We start from the raw sequence: 6,548 nt of genomic DNA, 5'->3' as shown, positions 1-6,548 counted from the left end.
AATCCGAATGTGGCAAAGCAAGTTAAGATGGAAATTGATTGTCTTTTGGAGGTGGGTTTTATTACCCCTATTGATAATCCGGAGTGGATTTCTCCAATTGTGGTCGTACCAAAGAAAAACAAGCAAATTCAAATTTGTGTGGATTACCGGAAATTGAATGCGGCTACTGTTCCGGATCCTTTTCCTCTTCCATTTCTGGATGCCATTTTGGATGATGTAGCAGGACATGAGATGTATACTTTTCTGGATGGGTTTAGTGGATATAACCAAATAAGAATGGCATTGCGGGATCAGCCAAAAACAGCTTTTATTACCGCATAGGGTGTGTTTGCATGCACAGTGATGTGGTTCGGATTGCAGAATGCACCTTCAACTTTTCAAAGGGATATGTTTCAAAGTTTTGGTCCTTATTTGACGGATTTTATGAGAATTTTTCTGGACGATCTCAGTGGTTTTGGAGCGCAATTGGAGCACTTGAAGCAATTACGGTTATGCTTTATGAAATGCCGAGAGATGAAATTTTGTTTGAATCCTTTAAAGTGTGCATTTGCTGTTCGAAGTGGCAGGCTATTGGGATATATAATTTCCGAGGATGGCATTTCCATGGATCCGGATAAAATAGCCGCAATTATGGAAGCACCTCCACTGGTGAACCAGAAGCAGTGTCAGGTTTTCCTGGGTCAAGCCCGTTGGCATGGGAGGCATTTGAGGTTTGTCGCGCATTTGGCAATCCCGATTACTCAGGAAGCGCATGCTATAGATTTTGAATGGACGTAGGAATGTGATCTTGCTTTTCAGATATTAAAACTCCAGCTGTCCAAAGCTCCGATTATGCTTCCTCCGAATTGGGGTCATGATTTTCATGTGTTTGTGGATGCTTCGAATCGAGCTATTGGCAGTGTGTTGATGCAGGAAAAAAGTCAAGGATGGCTCCGACCGGTCTATTATGTCAGCAGACGATTATCATCCAGAGAAAGGAATCATTCAGTAACCGAAAGAGAACGTTTAGGGATGAGTTATTCAGTGAAGAAATTTTGGCATTATCTGTTGGGCCGATGTTTTTTCTTCCATGTGGATCACTCATCTCTTTTATACCTGGTACATCAACAGAATTTGACGGGAAGATTGGCCTAATGGGTGCTTTTGCTGCAGGAATTTTACTTTGAGGTCATACATTGTCCAAGAGCTCAGCATGCGGTGGTTGACTACCTATCCAGATTAGATTCCGGTGAGCCGCCGACGGGTGTAGCTGATGAATTTTTGGATGCATCTCTGTTTCTAAAAGGTGTGGTTGCAGAGGATACAGCGGTTCTGCAACAGGCAAGGGTCATCCCTAGCATCCCATGGACATGGTATGAGGAGATGTTTCATTTTCTCGAGAGTGGCAAAATGCCATCCTTCTTTTCCAGTCATCAGAGGAAATGTATGGCTATCAAAAGCATGAATTTTGATATTATTATGGGGAAGCTCTATTATCGTACAATGGCGGATGTATTACTCAGATGTGTGCTACCACAAGAGCAGGAAGCGGTTTTGGAGGAATTCCATACCGGTATTGTGGGAGGCCGCTTTGCAGCATTAATCACGGCTAGAAAGGTTCTCCAATCCGGGTTATGGTGGCCACTGTTTCAGGATGTGAGAAATTATGTGCAATAGTGTGATGTGTGTCAGTGGATGGGGCAACCTACTAAAAGGTCCAGAATGCCTTTTTAGCCAATTTTGCCCTTGGAGCCTTTTTAAAAGTGGGGATTGGATTTTGTTGGACCCTTTAAACCAGTTGCAGCTCATACGGGTAATAAGTATATTTTGACAGCCACGGATTACGCTACCAAATGGGTGGAGGCATGGCCTTTGAGAGATAATAATGCAGTTTTTGTGGCTGGGTGCTTATATAAAGATATTTTTTCCCGATATGGCTTCCCTATTGAGCTGTTTAGTGATCGGGGAAGTCATTTTTTGAATAAGGTGATGGAGAGAATGCTACGGTTTTATATTGTATTGCACAGGAAATCCTCTCCATACTATCCTCAGGCGAATGGGCAAGCAGAATCAACTAATAAGCAATTGATTCGGATATTAATAAATTTAGTGAATATGCATAGAACAGATTGGGATGTGAAACTTCCTTCTGCCTTATGGGCCCATCGAACAGCTTATAAAGTGGCAACAGGATTGACTCCTTTCAAGTTGGCCTTTGGCATGGAGGCAATTACCCCAGTGGAGCATGTGATTCCGACTCTGCGGATGCTGATTGCCGATCGGCTTCTTCGGAAGATTTTGTTATTTATCGTTTGGATGTTTTGCAAGAACTAGACGAAGAGTGGTTGCATAGCTTTGCGGTGCTACAAGATCTGCAGTCCAGGCGGAAAAAATAGCTAGATCGCCCAAAAGCACGGCAATTTGTTCGGGGACAGTTGGTCCTTGTCTTTAATTCCCGCCTTGGAAAGATGCCTGGGAAGCTTAAATTACGGTGGTCAGGACCATTCTGGATCTTTCAAGCATGCGGACCCATCTCTTTTTATTTGGCGGATTTGCGGGGGGGGAGGTAATTTCTGTACCGATCAATGGTTTTAGACTGTGTCACTATGTTTCACCTACCCCGATTCAGTGCCCCTTTGTTGTGGTACAAGAGCTCGAAGCCGCCCTAATAATGATTGGGGATTCTTTTGCATGTAATCTTGGAAAGTGGGAAAAGGGCTATGATGGTTACGACACCGTGGCTCGCCCTATTTTGGGAACTCATTGTGAGAGGGTTAGTGCATGCAGACGATTGCTTTTGTGCTTCTCCTGTTTTGTGGATCGCACCTTCAAGGTGTTCTTAGCTCAATATTCTCTGCTCCTACATTTCATCGTCACCATGACGGCTTCTCTGTTGCAATGCATCCCCTTTACTCGAGTCCAGCAGTTAGCGCTTCGTCGAGTGGATGCCTGGCTGCAAGATTTGCGGCTGCGAGTGTTCGCCAACTTGGATTGGCAAGGGATACCTGTTCACCCGCAGGCTGCAGGTTTGATTGAGCAACTTGCTGTTGGAGATATGGTGCAACTTAATAACCAACAGATTCAGCTGAGAGCGAAAAAAATTTCAAGGTGCTGTTGTTTGCCCAATGATGGAGTCGTGCGAGCATCTCATATGATTCCTGTTGCCGATGTCGAGTAGGAATTTGGATTGAAAGTGAAAGGTGAATACAAGCTTTCAGGGTTAACAGATTTAGTGACAAGGGATGCTTACAGATGGTTTCTCGAGGCAATTTGGCTACAGCTAAAACCTATACCATCTTGACCAAAGCGAGAAATCTGTTGCATTCGGCCAACTTTGAGCCAGTGGCTTGGGCAGCAATTGTCAGAGAGAGACTGCTGACAGAATGCCAAAGAGTGGTGGCACAGCTAGGGTGAAACACTCCAACCAACACAAAAGTCGGCCAGTTATTGACACTGATTTTCCATTGCGAGAAGTTTTCCCTCTCGCCCTGCATCCTCTATGCCATTTTGAAGATGACAGATTGGTGGTCCAAGGTACTGTTGCACCTCTATCGCAAACTCAGAGTTTAGAAGTTCCTGCTGGGCAGGAAACACAACAGAATGTTTGTACTGAGGATTTTTCGGGTCCATCGACTGCAGTGGTACCCTCTGGAGCACAAGAGATGGCCACTGCAGGACTAGCAACCCGCAAGCGCGGGCGGGAGGAACAACTGTTTTCTACACCACCTCCTGCGACTGCAGCTCCTGTGTCGGAGGATTCTACGGTGGCACGCTGGAGACGCCGAATGCAGGAAAGGGTGGCAATTGCTACTCTGACTAGGACTGGCTCTCCAAGTGCAGACATTCCCTCGCAACCAGAAAATTCTGGAACCACCAATGCGGCTGCTTCCCTATATTTTTCCTTTAAGATTAAGGTTGTTTTTATACTTCTTCATCAAAAGCCGCGTGGGAATTGATCTAGATCAAGAACTAGGAGAAAAAGGGACTAACTTAATTGAAAGGTAAATTTAAGAGATAAGAACTAAGAAGAAAATTGGGGTCCAATAGCATTTGAGAAGAGAAATAGGGTCCAATAGCATTTGAGAAGAGAATTGGGGTCCAATAGGAATTGAGAAGAGAAATTGGGGTCCAATAGGAATTGAGAAGAGAATTATACCCACTTTTTTCCTATATAAGCACCCCCTCTCCTTTGTATTTTAACACATATTGCTAAGCTACTTGCATACTTGCCATGCTCAAGACTATGCTTAAGTAACTCAAGGTTTCCATTAAACCTTGCTCTTGCTCTCTCCCTCTCTTGAAGGCCAAAACCCTTGAGGGTTTTGTGAAGAAGCTCCTCTCTCCTTCCTCTTCACCATAAATCCCTTTCTTCTTGCTTGAGCCTCACATCTCTTCAAGAAGGACTTCAACCCCACATCCCTCTTGCTTAGAGGAGGTAATCTTCATTTCTAGTAGGTTTAATTAAATATGTTTTAATACTAGAAAGGATTATTGTGCATCATTTTAGTTTTAAGCTTTAATGGAAACCTTGCAATTAGGGTAAGTGATAAGAGTATCTATGCATCATAAAGCTAAGCTTCAAAGGTAGATTTGCATTCATAAGCTAAGCTTTAATGATAACTTTGCTCTTAGATGTAAGCTTTAGCGATTACCTTGCATTTTTAGGTTTTAAGCTTTAATGGAAACCTTGCAATTAGGGTAAGTGATAAGAGTATCTATGCATCATAAAGCTAAGCTTCAAAGGTAGATTTGCATTCGTAAGCTAAGCTTTAATGGTAACTTTGCTCTTAGATGTAAGCTTTAGCGATTACCTTGCATTTTTAGGTTTTAAGCTTTAATGGAAACCTTGCAATTAGGGTAAGTGATAAGAGTATCTATGCATCATAAAGCTAAGCTTCAAAGGTAGATTTTCATTCGTAAGCTAAGATTTAATGGTAACTTTGCTCTTAGATGTAAGCTTTAGCGATTACCTTGCATTTTTAAGTTTTAAGCTTTAATGGAAACCTTGCAATTAGGGTAAGTGATAAGAGTATCTATGCATCATAAAGCTAAGCTTCAAAGGTAGATTTGCATTCGTAAGCTAAGATTTAATGGTAACTTGCTCTTATATGTAAGCTTTAGCGATTACCTTGCATTTTTAGGTTTTAAGATTTAATGGAAACCTTGCAATTAGGGTAAGTGATAAGAGTATCTACGCATCATAACGTTAAGCTTCAAAAGTAGATTTGCACTCGTAAGCTAAGCTTTAATGGTAACTTTGCACTTAGATGTAAGCTATAGTGATTACCTTGCATTTTTAGGTTTTAAGTTTTAATGGAAACCTTGCAATTAGGGTTTAGTGATAAGAGTATCTACACATCATAAAGTTAAGCTTCAAAGATAGATTTGCACTCGTAAGCTAAGCTTTAATGGTAACTCTGCACTTAGAAGTAAGATTTAGTGATTACCTTGCATTTTTAGGTTTTAAGCTTTAATGGAAACCTCGCAATTAGGGTCAAGTGATAAGAGCATCTATAAATCATAAAGTTAAGCTTCAAAGGTAGATTTGCTCTCGTAAGCTAAGCATTAATGGTAACTTTGCACTTAGGTGTAAGCTTTAGTGACTACCTTGTATTTTAGGTTTAAGCTCTAATGGAAAGCTCGAAAAACTCATAAATTATAGGATGACCTTCTAGCTTCCTAAAATGGAAAGCTAGGTACCATAAGAAAAGAGTAGTTGTATAAGATCGATAGAAGTAGTTCAATTTTTGGTATTGAAGAGTATTTCTAAAGTTTTCAATTTCAAGTTTGTTTGCAAATACGGGATGGGGGAGATAGGGGATAACTTCGCGGAATTGATCTCCGTGTTGTTTGAACTGAAAACTCTACAAGCTTCCATGGAGATGCCCCATGGATGGCAAAGGATTGCAAAAACCTGAGAATCGACAAGACGGGGATTGAACTTAAAAAGTTGGCATTTTCGAAGAGACAAACCATCAAATGCCTGGGGCAAAAACTCGCTTGTATTTTCTAAATAAACTTGGCTAGTAGATAATTAATGAAAGTAGGAATTACGGTTGATATTTGAATGAACCTGGAAATTACCAACTAGGAGTTGAAAGGAATTTGGAGAGGTGATAGGGATAGCCCATTGCAAAACATAGATTTAATTAGGAGTTTTGAAGATTGTCTGGAAATGACCGGGAACCAAGATGGATCTTCTTGGGGTCAATTTGATTGAAAGGCCGGCCCATTGAGAGGATTCTCTTGGGGAACTTGTCGGAGATTGGCCCTTTTCGGCTAGGACAGTGTAACCAGCAAGTTGTTATACCTAGGTTATTCATGCCCGAGGGATAAGGGATAAATGGGTTTGTTTTATTTTTGCCCGGCCGGGTGAAGTACCCGCGGTATCTTATTGGAAATCGGCCATAATCCGGGTATGGCCTGATGCCAATAGTTGGCTGAGAAGGTTATTTTCAGGGAGGATTGTAACATTTAATGGCCTAATAACTTATGTGTAGCGGAAATTAGCATGAACATAGTGGGCATTTCATTAGAATAGATTCCTAATGAGAATTACAAGAGTGCTT

This window comes from Adiantum capillus-veneris, chromosome 10 (genome assembly GCF_014529385.1).
Source record: "Adiantum capillus-veneris isolate H3 chromosome 10, ASM1452938v2, whole genome shotgun sequence".
NCBI classification, from domain to species: Eukaryota; Viridiplantae; Streptophyta; class Polypodiopsida; order Polypodiales; family Pteridaceae; genus Adiantum; species Adiantum capillus-veneris.
This window is presented reverse-complemented; position numbering follows the sequence as displayed.